This window comes from Diabrotica virgifera, chromosome 6 (assembly GCF_917563875.1).
Source record: "Diabrotica virgifera virgifera chromosome 6, PGI_DIABVI_V3a".
NCBI lineage: Eukaryota > Metazoa > Arthropoda > Insecta > Coleoptera > Chrysomelidae > Diabrotica > Diabrotica virgifera.
The window spans coordinates 99444014-99457741 of NC_065448.1; positions in this window are offsets into that span (position 1 = coordinate 99444014).

A 13728-nucleotide genomic window follows, 5' to 3' on the forward strand; every position below is an offset into this window, starting at 1 on the left:
ACCGATCTGTGCCTCCACTTTGAGGCCACGAGATGTCACCTGGTATTTATTTGACGCCGTAGGTATTTTTCAATAAATACCAGGTGACATCTCGTGGCCTCAAAGTGGAGGCACAGATCGGTTTCGTACCGAAACGAGCAAGGTAGGTTGCTTCTAACTAACTCAGATTGCGCTAGTCCCATAAGGACTGCATGGCTGTCTTACGGCCTCGGGTATACGGAGGAAATATTCTGCATCTTCGTCTGTTCTGAGAGCTTGGCTGATGAGCTGTAGACAGCGAAAACGTTCCCAAGATGGCAGCACAGACGAAGGTAGAATATTTATTTCCCGTATAATATTTTACATATTATTTTCATACTTTTTAAAAAGTAGAAAGTTGCGATTATTTCCTGCTTGTTTGACGCCGTAGGTATTTTTCAATAAATACCAGGTGACATCTCGTGGCCTCAAAGTGGAGGCACAGATCGGTTTCGTACCGAAACGAGCAAGGTAGGTTGCTTCTAACTAACTCAGATTGCGCTAGTCCCATAAGGACTGCATGGCTGTCTTACGGCCTCGGGTATACGGAGGAAATATTCTGCATCTTCGTCTGTTCTGAGAGCTTGGCTGATGAGCTGTAGACAGCGAAAACGTTCCCAAGATGGCAGCACAGACGAAGGTAGAATATTTATTTCCCGTATAATATTTTACATATTATTTTCATACTTTTTAAAAAGTAGAAAGTTGCGATTATTTCCTGCTTGTTTGACGCCGTAGGTATTTTTCAATAAATACCAGGTGACATCTCGTGGCCTCAAAGTGGAGGCACAGATCGGTTTCGTACCGAAACGAGCAAGGTAGGTTGCTTCTAACTCATATATATATATATATATATATATATATATATATATATATATATATATATATATATATACAGGGTGTAACAAAAATACAGGTCATAAATTTAATCGCATATTCTGGGACCAAAAATAATTCGATTAAACCTAACTTACCTTAGTACAAATGTGCACATAAAAAAAGTTACAGCCCTTTTAAGTTACAAAATGAAAATCGATTTTTTCGAAAGTATCGAAAACTATTGGAGATTTTTTATTGAAAATGGACATGTGGCATTCTTATGGTAGTATCATTTTAAGAAAAAATTATAGTGAAATTTGTACACCCCATAAATATTTTATGGGGGTTTTGTTCCTTTAAACCCCCCAAACTTTTGTGTACGTTCCAATTAAATTATTATTGTAGTACCATTAGTTAAACACAATGTATTTAAAACTTTTTTGCCTCTTAGCACTTTTTCGAAAAGTCAGTTTTTATCGAGATATTTCGAATATTTGTCAAATCCACCACATATTTGTATATGGTTAAGTACGATTATGGAGACTTGGTAATAATATGAAAATTTATTTATGATTTTCAGTTTTAGGTATATTTTGAATCATATTAAAAAAGAAGTAATATCTCGATAAAAAGTGCCTTCTCAAAAAAATACAAAGAAGCAAAAAACTTTTAAAAACACTGTGTTTAACTAATGGTACCGCAGTAAAAGTTTAATTGGAACATACACAAACATTTGGGGGGTTTAAAGGAACAAAACCCCCATAAAATTTTTATGTAAACATATTAAAAAAGAAGCCGCAACTCGATAAAAACTGCCTTATCGAAAAAATACCAAAAGGCAAAAAAGTTTAAAAAATATTAAATTTAACTAATGGTACCGCAATAATAATTTAATTGGAACGTACACAAAAGTTTGGGGGGGTTTAAGGGAACAAGACCCCCATAAAATTTTTATGGGATGCACAAATTTCACTATAATTATTTTTTAAGATATTCCTGTCATAAGAATGCCACGTGTCCATTTTCATTAAAAAATGTCTAATAGTTTTCGATATATTCGAAAATATCGATTTTCATTTTGTAAGTTCAAAGGGCTGTAACTTTTTTTATGTGCATATTTGTACTAAGGTAAATTAGGTTCATTCGAACTATTTTTGGTCTCAGAATATGTGATTTAATTTATGACCTGTATTTTCGTTACACACACACACATATATATATATATATATATATATATATATATATATATATATATATATATATATATATATATATATATATATATATAAAGGTTATATTTGGTTCTTGGGACATCAAAGTATATTTTTTAGACATTCCCTGGATATAGTCACTGATGTGACATACCTCCGATTTGTTTTTTCATGAGTTTTGTAAGAGAGACTAAAAACTTTTTTTATGGTCACCTCCTGTTTTCATGTATTTTTTGACATGTTTTGTAGTAAATGCAACTATCTATTTACTACAATACATGTCAAAATTTACATGTGAAAGCAGGAGATGATCCTAAAAATGGTTTTTCGTCTCCTACAAAATTCACGAAAAAGCAGATGGGAGAATTATTGTACATTACAATTCTCTGATGTTTGGGAAAAAGGGCTTAAGTCAGAATTATTGCACATCGATAATGTTTTGATGATTTCTGGAGCAGAAAAATCGGCTCTTTTTATTGGTACATACAGTTTACGTCTACAACAGTTTTTTTCTGGTCCAGAAATCGTCAAAACATTATCAATGTGCAATTCTGACTTAAGCCCTTTTAAATTACTACTGTTTCTTAAAATGAAGAGCTTACCCCATAGCGTCTCTTATCTAATCTAACAAGATCGTGCACTATTCTAACATACACAGCCACATCACGCACCATGCTCTGCTTTTCACTATCACCTATCACTCAAACTAGTTCAAAAGGCTTTTTCCTCTTCAATCTTCTAATTTGCCCAGTAGTATCGAGGGGCTGGATTTCCTCAATATTCTTGTACTTATGAAGTTGTTGCTCGTGACTTCCTGCTACCTTCTTGATGATTATATCCAGGTTCCATTCCTAGGTCTTAATATTTGTTTATAAAGTAATAACTTATTATGCATGGACAATGTGGAGTTTCTTCCAATTAGCCAATACACTTTTTATCTTTCTTTTGGTTATATCTGGTTTTTTGTAGACCACTTTCAGCTGATTCTAAAAAAATTAAAATGAACGGTAATTTTTCTATTCTTTACAATTAAAAATCAAAAGAAATAGGTACTATTTACAAGTAATACATGCATAAATGGTTCGTTTCATAAAGAAAATTGAAAACGGATTTTATAATACTTACGTAATTGTTTAAACAAAAGAGATCCAGCCAGAGCGAAAACTAGATACTTAACTAGAAAAATACTAAATGTTTAGAAAATGAAATAATTGATGACTTGATTGATGACCAATGACCACGCGACGCTACATAGATACTCGCGCGGCAAATTTGAAAATGAACGCAAATTGAATAGTAAATGGACTCTCTTTAGAGTATGGAAAATTTTACACCTCCAGGAGGACATTGTACTCTTTTCATAGAATATCTTGTGGTAACTTTCCAGCAATAATTTAATCAGATGTTCACGGAATAGAACTTTGATAGTACCTACATTCCTGGAATGTTTTGTGTTGTTAGGGTTAAACTTTTATTTTATTTATTCTTGAATATTTCCTATTGTTAAACATTGTAACCAATAATTTACAAATAAGATTTTCATTACATTACATAAAATCAAAAACATGTTTTGGATATTAGACTATATAGTTTATAATTGTAATAATTGGATACACAATTTTGAATTAAGATTTAATCTTTTTGATTTAAACTACAGTAAAACCTGTGGTACCGGCCCCCTGCCAACACCGGCCACCTGTACTAACGGCCAGTTTAAAAATTCCCCACACTAATTACAGTAAAACCTGTCAGTAACGGCCGCTAAAAATGAAAAAGCTATTGGCCGATATAGAAAGGTGACCGGTATTGCCAGTTTTTGTAGTCTAGATATAACTGGTTTGGGGAATTTTTAAACTGGCCGTTAGTACAGGTGGCCAGTAACACAGGTTTTACTGTATATCTAGGCTACAAAAACTGGCAATAACGGTCACCTTTCTATATCGGCCAATAGTTCTTTCATTTTAGTGGCCGTTAGTGACAGGTTTGACTGTCTTTCATTAACGTAAAGTTAACGTAAGTTAATATTTTATTGAATTATTTTGCTATTTGATCCCGTAATTGGTATAATGTGTCCAATATAAGCGTTCATAAAACGTCCGTATTTCGTCCAGTATGAACGTCCAAAGGACGTTCAACGTCGGACGTCCAAAGGACGTCCATATTTATTCCGTCCGAAGGACGTCCAACGTCGGACGTCCAGAGGACGTACATATTTATTCCTTCCGAAGGACGTCCAACATGGGACGTCCGTTTATAGTCCATGGACGTTAGGACCAAAAATGGACCTATTTTGGACGTCCAAAGGACGTCGTGTGCTATTAGGGAGGGTGACCCATTTAAAAAAACGAAGTTATAAACAAATTCCGGTATAACCGGAAGTTGCAAAGAGATGAAAATATTTTCATTTAATAGATCATCCTTCAAAACCCCTTTATTTCAATTTTCATGATCTGTTGCCTTTAGTTCTCGAGATATTTCTAATAGGCCAGTTATCTGCCTCACCCTATATAGGTTATAACATCTATATAATAATGTCTCCATATAGTGGGAGTTATGAGAACATGTATTTTTTGTTCTAGGCATTCCTCTGCGTCGTCTTTTTGATAATCCAAACTATATCCGCAGCACCTACGCTTGAGACTACGCCCGTTCCTAAGGATAAGGATTGCGATGGCGGTGGTGGCGGCGGCGGTGGAGGTGGCGGCAGCGGCGGCGGAGGTGGTGGCGGTGGATGTGGAGGCGGTGGCGGCGGTGGCGGCGGTGGCGGCGGCGGTGGCGGCGGTGGCGGCGGCGGTGGTGGTGGCAAAGGCGGTGGCGGCGGTGGTGGTGGCAAAGGCGGTGGAGGCGGTGGTGGTGGCAATGGCGGTGGCGGCGGTGGCGGTGGTCGCCGATAACTTATAATTAAAATTCCTAATTTTACTTGTGGACTTGTATTAAATTGTATATTTTATCTATCTTTATTGTATATTGTAAAATTATTTTGGTAATGAGTATTTATTTCTATTTGTTTGATATTGTGGGTAATACTTCTAAGCATTACAGTATGTAATAAAAAAAATTTTGTACTAATAAAGATTTTTGAGTAGTAGATGTTTCTAACTGTAGCTTTCTTACTAAAAATAATCATAATTAATAAAAATCATGTAAGGGGTATTAAACATATATACACATACAGGGTGATTCATTAAGAATGTCCAATCTCTGAGTTGTAGATTCCAGACCTCAAAATATTAAGATTCAACCCAAATCACTTAAATAAAATGTGGCTCGTTACTGAGTTACAGGGTGTTTTATTTAAAAATTTAATAACTATTTTTACCTATTACTTTAAAACTATTTCACTTATCCTTATTATACTTGGAAGAAAGTGTAAGTACTATGTTTCTGCCTACTACCAGAGACGTACGACATGGAATAGTGAATGGTTGACCCTTCCTAAATTCTACGCCACTAGAGGAATTGCTATTTTAGCACAATATTTAGATTCTCCATTACATTCTATGTAAATAATATACTCTTCATTGGTAACGACCAGAGGCGGCTTTACCTATTGTGCAGGGTGTGCGGTGCACACGGGCGCCGGGATGTTGGGGGCGCCGATCGCCAAAGAGCGAGTCCTTTACTTTGTTTCAACATAAAATATGCTTTAAAACGATTAATGAAAAATTACATTGGCACTTAAGCGCGATTTATAGATTGCCGTCCGCCGGGCTGTCCGTCCAACGAACGGACGGCGATCTTTTGATTCGTTTTAAGACATACCGACAATGGTTCCGAAATCTGTTGTGGAACCTATAAAGGTCGTATTGCTTGGGACTTTTCAAAGGCGTTTGTACAGGTGTCGCGGGATAACTTTGCGAAATAAGCTTTGACGGAATGGATTAAGTATTTTATTTAAGTTAACATGTAAATATAATAAAGCAAAGCGGCTTTTCATTTGATTAAAATTATTTACAAGGAAGATTTTCTTTTATTACTACCACAATTTGCCGAAGATGCGAAGAACAAATTGCGCACAATCAGTTTGGATTTGTGAACGCTGTTGGTACGAGGGAGGCTTTATTTAGCGTGCAGTTGTTATTTAAGAAATGTAGAGACGTCAGCTGATGTTTTTGCATGCGTGATTGACTACAAGAAGGCTTTCGATAGATTCAGGCATGAACAAATGATGGAAGTGCTGAAGAGGACAGGGATTGACGGAAGAGACCTGAAAATAATAGCTAACCTGTATTGGAATCAATCAGCAGTGTTTCGAATAGATGGAGAATATACAGATCAGGTCAAAATCTTAAGGGGAGTGAGACAGGGATGCATAATTTCACCGCTGATGTTCAATCTGTACTCAAAGCACATTTTTGAAGAGGCTCTAAACTCTAAAAGATACTGATGAAGGCATCTCAATAAAAATGGAATCAAGCTGAGTAACCTGCGGTATGCAGATGATACAAGAGTGTTTTCCAATACCATAGAACTGCAAAACTTAATGAACAAAATAACGGAAACAAGTAGAACATAATAATATGGACTAGATATAAAAACCAGCAAATCCAAGCTAATGATCATCAGCAAGCAAAACATAACTGGAGCAAATCTGTATGAAACAAATGAGAATTGAACGTGTCTCACAATACAACTACTTTAGAACTATAATCAATGAGTCATGGGACAATACTCAAGAGATTAGATGTCGCACCGGAAAGGAAAAAAGTGCATTCTTGACTATGAGCTCTGTGTTCAAGAGCCATGACCTCACCCAAAAACAAAAATAATGCTCCTTAAATGTTATGCGTACTCAGTGCGTCTATACGGAATAGAAACGTGGACATTGAAGGCAGAAACTCTATCGAAACTTCAGGCTTGCGAGCTATGGTTGTACAAAAGGATCCTGAAGATACCATGGACACAGACAAATTCACCAATGAAGAAGTAGTACGGAGGATGAACACAACCGCAGATTTAGTCAATATCGTGAAGGCCCGTAAGCTGCAGTACTTGGGACATATAATGAGAAATCGAGGCAGATACGAGATACTCCAATGCATTTTAAAAGGTAAAATTGAAGGAAAAAGGGCCCCAGGACGAAGAAGAATATCCTGGATTGCTAACCTGAGAGCATGGTATAGAAAGACCTCAACACAACTATTCCGTATAGCAACCAACAAAGTCATCATAGCCAGAATGATCACCAACGTTCGGAACGGACAGGCACCCTAAGAAGAAGACTACTACAATTATTGCGACTTTCAGCGGAGTCACAGCTCCTCAAAAATTATCCTTTTTAGCAATTTGTTGTTGGTGTTTTAAGTCATACTGAAAATGCGTAGTATGTAGTTCATCATTTTAACAACCTCAACCAATTTTCAACCTTACGTCATAGATAAAAAATTCATTTTTAATTAAATATTAAATAAAATCAAATAAAGATAAATATATATCCCAAATCTGATTTAATTAAATCAGATTTGGGATTTTAACAGATTTTGTTCTGACGCTGTGAATATCTATTGGCTCCCGACATCATTTAATATTGCACTATTTGCATCTGGATTTTTGTTTACATTATAAGAGTACCTAATACCCTATGTACAAGTACTAGGTAGGTACCTATTCAACTATTCCATTTTGACTGCGCGTCTACCAAAGGGCGCCAGGGCATCGACTGCACACGGGCGCTACATGGGCTAGAGCCGCCTCTGGTAACGACAAAGCCATTAGTTTCCGAGATATTTGAAGTTGAAAATGAAACGGCATAGCTATTTTGATTTAATGTGTTGTGCCAGTTCATTTTTAACTTTAAATATCTCGAAAACTAAGGATTTTATCGTTACAAATGAACAGTATATTATTTACATGAAAGTATTGGAGAATATAAAAATTATGCTAAACTAGCAATTCCATCAGTGGCGTAGAATTTGGGAAGGGTCAACCGTTCACTCCCCCTGTCGTACGCCTCTGGTAGGAGCGATAAACGTTTGGGTTCACAGTGACTATATTATACAGGGTGTAACAAAAATACAGGTCATAAATTAAATCACATATTCTGGGACCAAAAATAGTTCGAATGAACCTAACTTACCTTAGTACAAATATGTACACAAAAAAAGTTATAGCCCTTTGAAGTTACAAAATGAAAATCGATTTTTTCGAATATATCGAAAACTATTAGAGATTTTTTATTGAAAATGGATATGTGGCATTCTTATGGCAGGAGCATCGTAAAGAAAAATTATAGTGAAATTTGTGCTCCCCATAAAAATTTTATGGGGGTTTTGTTCCCTTAAACCCCCCCAAACTTTTCTGTACGTTCCAATTAAATTATTATTGTGGTACCATTAGTTAAACTCAATATTTTAAAACTTTTTTGGCTCTTAGTATTTTTTCGATAAGGCAGTTTTTATCGAGTTGCGGCTTCTTTTTTAATATGTCTACATAAAAATTTTATGGGGGTTTTGTTCCTTTAAACCCCCCAAATGTTTGTGTACGCTCCAATTAAACTATTACTGCGATACCATTAGTTAAACAAAATGTTTTTAAAACTTTTTTGCCTCTTTGTATTTTTTCGAGAAGGCAACTTTTATCGAGATATGACTTCTTTTTTAATACGGTTCAAAATATACCTAAAAATGTAAATCATACATAAATTTTTATATTATTACCAAGTCTCCATAATCGTACTTAACCATATACAAATATGTGGTGGATTTGACAAATATTCAAAATATCTCGATAAAAACTGACTTTTCGAAAAAGTACTAAGAGCCAAAAAAGTTTTAAAAATATTTTGTTTAAGTAATGGTACTACAATAATAATTTAATTGGAACGTACACAAAAGTTTGGGGGGGCTTAAAGGAACTAAACCCCCATAAAAATTGTATAGGGTGTCCAAATTTCACTATAATTTTTTCTTAAGATGCTACTATCATAAGAATGCCATATGTCCATTTTCAATAAAAAATCTTTAATAGTTTTCGATATATTGGAAAAATCGATTTTCATTTTGTAACTTCAAAGGGTTGTAACTTTTTTTATATACACATTTGTACTAAGGTAAGTTAGGTTCAATCAAACTATTTTTGGTCCCAGAATATGTGATTAAATTTATGACCTGTATTTTCGTTACACCCTGTATATTGGCAAGTATGATAAGTATATGTCAAATAATTTTAAAGTACTGGGTACAAATACGTAATTTTTAAATTCTTAAATGAAACATCCTGTTACTCAGTAAGGAGCCACATTTTATTTAAGTAATTTGGGTTAAATATTTAACTATTTGTATGTACCCCGATTAAAGTATCCCGAGTTGGTATCCCGAATAAAGTATCCCGAATAAAGTACGTGCCTCCTAGTGGCGGTATAAGGGCAACAATACATTGGCTTATATGCCTTACAGTAGGGATCTTGTCGTATACAGAAAAATGCAGGCGGATGTGGGGTAATACTGCACTTTGGTTGCATTGGTGGTGTATTGGCTAAACGTGCAGGGCAGGGTACGGTGCTGATAGAAAAGACATTCAGGCATCAAATATCCAAACAAAATCTTTTCAGGCCATAAAAATGAAAAGACCTTCTCCAAAGATATAAAAACTTATACTGAAATGATGGCATCTTCTGAGGTAAAATATACTGGAAGTAAAATGAGCCTCCGTTCGGATTTCCGGGTGAGGACTATCTCAGGGGAACATCGTTGCAGATTATAAAAATCAGGATAGGGTCGTGGAATCTTGGTAGTCTTACAGGTAAGAGTCTGGAGTTAGTGGATGCGCTCAAACGAAGGAGAGTTCAAATTGCTTGCATTCAAGAAACTAGGTGGAAAGGTCAAAGAGCGAAAGAACTAGGTGAAGGTTACAAATTTTGGTATGCAGGGATTAGTCATTCTCTTTGCCTTATCCCTATGCGGGGTCAGCTACCCTAATTGCATTTCTCCACACAATTCTATCTTGGTTCATATCAATGTTAATCCCCTTTACCAACATGTCATGCCTTATCGCCTCCCCCCAGGTCTTCTTTGGTCTTCCTCTCCTACTCCTTCCAGGAATCTGCACTTCAGCTATTCTTCGTATTGGGTGATTAACGTCTCGACGTTGAACATGACCAAACCATCTTAACCTATGCTCTCTCATTTTGGCATCAATTAATGCCACACCTAGACTTCCCCTAATATACTCATTTCTAATTTTATCCTTCTTTGTCACTCCACTCATCCATCTAAGCATTCTAATTTACCGACTTCTCCCCCATCTCCCCCTCAAACCGGACGCTCAAAATGGTGTAACTTTTTACTGAACAATATGTGGACCATATATAGAACAATTTGGTGTTGAAGGAAAACTTTTATTTTGGATGTCTGGGTTAGGCCTTTTTTTGGACCAATTATACTATACTACCTCCATAACTTTGGAACCGTTCATTTTAGAAGGGTTATGCATAGGGTCTTTTTTATTTCAAATTTAATGTAGAACAATTTTGTGTAAAAGGTTGTTCATGCTAAACCGCTTAGTTTTAGAAATATTGACGAAAAACATAAAAAACTACGAATTTGCAGATTTCTCCCCCCTCTCCCCTCAAACCCGACGCTCAAAATGGTGTGACTTTTTTCTGAACATTATGTGGACCATATAGAACAATTTGGTGTTGGAGGATAACTTTCACTTTGGATGTCTGGGTTTGGGTCTAACTATACCATACCTACTAATAGTAGAATTTAATCAACTTAGTAAAAATAGTAATCTTCCCTTAAATACTACATATGAATATACGAAGCGTCCAAAAAAACTTTGACGAATTTATCCTTTTTTTTTAAATCAATTCACATCTGATTTTGAAATTATTATTTTAACAGAAACTTTACAGCTCTTTCATTGCAATATATTTCAAATACAAGAATACGAACTTATATATAGTAGAGGTAACTATAACAGAAATGATGGTGTTATTGTATATGTAAAAAACAATTTAAACTATAAATACAACATTATTAAGATCTCTGAAATGACAGCAAGCGAATTGAACATTTACGGAAAAAATGAAAATATTAAAATCGTATCTACATACAGATCACCAAGCTACGTAATACGAAGAGGTCGGACAATAATATTTTTGCAGGAGATATTAATATCGACTATTAGTTGATGATGACTATGTATCGGAGTACAAAAATTTACATAACATGTATGGATATGTATCATATATAAACCAAATTACAAGACGTCAAAGTAAAACGTGCCTTGATCATTTTTTTATTGAAAATTGACAAAAAAATAAATACAAACTTAGCTCTTACATTTTAAACTACGAAATAACTGATCATAGTCCCATTGCATTAATACTAGAAAATTTCAACACTTCAGTTAGTACCACAAATAATAAACAAAAGAACACAAAGTCCAAAAAATATACTGATTACATACAGTTAAAACTAAATTTAAGAGCCGAAAATTGGATCTCTGTTTATAATTCCACAAACATACATTATACACATAATCTGGGACCAATGGGTCACTTCGATTGAACCTAACTTACCTTATAGTATAGTATAGTTGATCCAAAAGATGGCATAACCCAGACATCCAAAGTGAAAGTTATTCTTCAACACCAAATTGTTCTATATGGTCCACACAATGTCCAGAAAAAAGTCACACCATTTTGAGCGTCGGGTTTGGGGGGAGAGGGGGGAGAAATCGGTAAATTCGTAGTTTTTTAAGTTTTTCTCCAATATTTCTAAAACTATGCGGTTTAGCATGAACAACCATTAATACAAAATTGTTCTACATTAAATTTGCAATAAAAAAGGTTCTATGCATAATCTTTCTAAAATGATTGGTTCCAAAGTTACGGAGGTAGTATAGTATAACTGGTCCAAAAAAAGGCCTAACCAAAACATCCAAAGTAAAAGTTTTCCTCCAACACCAAAATGTTCTATATGGTCCACATATTGTTCAGTAAAAAGTTACACCATTTTGAGCATCCGGTTTGGGGGGGAGATGGGGGAGAAGTCGGTAAATTAGTAGTTTTTTTTTAGTTTTTCGTCAATATTTCTAAAACTATGCTTTATCGTAAACAATGTTATATACAAAAATGTTCTACATGAAATTTAAAACAAAATATGTTCTATATATAATTGTTATAAAATCAACGGTTCCAGAGTTACAGAGGGTGAAAAGTCGAAGTTTTCGATACTTTTTATATTTTTTGGGCAATATTTATGATATAACTATACCAAAAACCCAGACATCCAAAGTGAAAGTTATCCTCCAAACCAAATTGTTCTATATGGTCCACATAATGTTCAGAAAAAAGTCACACCATTTTGAGCGTCGGGTTTGGGGGGGAGAGGGGAGAGAAATCGGTAAATATAAAAAGTATCGAAAACCTCCACTTTTTACCCTCCGTAACTCTGGAACCGTTGATTTTATAACAATTATGTATAGAACCTTTTTTGTTTTAAATTCTATGTAGAATATTTTTCTATAGAACATTCCTTACGCTAAAGCATAGTTTTAGAAATATTGACGAAAAACTTAAAAAAACTACTAATTTACCGACTTCTCCCCCACCTTCCCCCCAAACCGGACGCTCAAAATGGTGTAACTTTTTACTGAACAATATGTGGACCATATAGAACAATTTGGTGTTGAAGGAAAACGTTTACTTTGGATGTCTGGGTTAGGCCTTTTTTTGGACCATATTATATTATACTACCTCCGTAACTTTGGAACCGTTCATTTTAGAAGGGTTATGCATAGGGCTTTTTTTATTTCAAATTTAATGTAGAACAATTTTGTCTAGAGGGTTGTTCATGCTAAACCGCTTAGTTTTAGAAATATTGACGAAAAACGTAAAAAACTACGAATTTGCAGATTTCTCCCCCCCCCCCCCCCCAAACCCGACGCTCAAAATGGTGTGACTTTTTTCTGAACATTATGTGGACCATATAGAACAATTTGGTGTTGGAGGATAACTTTCACTTTGGATGTCTGGGTTTGGGTCTAACTATACCATACTATTAGTACAAATATGCACACAAAAAAAGTTACAGTTTTTCAGTTTTCCTTTGAAGTTACAAAATGAAAATCGATTTTTTCCGATATATCGAAAACTATTAGAGATTTTTTAATGAAAATGGACACGTGGCAATCTTATGGCATGAACATCCTAAAAAGAAATTATATTGAAATTTGTGCAGCCCATAAAAATTTTATGGGGGTTTTGTTCCCTTAAACCCCCCCAAACTTTTATGTGCGTCCCAATTAAATTATTTTTGTAGTACCATTAATTAAACACAATGTTTTTAAAACTTTTTTGCCTCTTAGTACTTTTTCGATAAACCAGTTTTAATCGAGATGCGGCTTCTTTTTTAATATGTTTACATAAAAATTTTATAGGGGTTTTGTGCCTTTAAACCCTCCAAATGTTTGTGTACGTTCCAATTAAACTATTATTGCTGTACCATTAGTTAAACATAGTGTTTTTAAAACTTTTTTGCCTCTTAGTATTTTTCAGCTAAGGCACCTTTTATCGAGATGTGGCTTCTTTTTTAATATGGTTCAAAGCATACCTCAAACTGTAATTTATAATAGTTATTTTTCTACAACCACTATTCAAAGTGCACTTTTCTGCACGGTTTTATGTTAGCAAACTTGATATTTTCTCACAGTATAAGATATTTGACATTAGTCT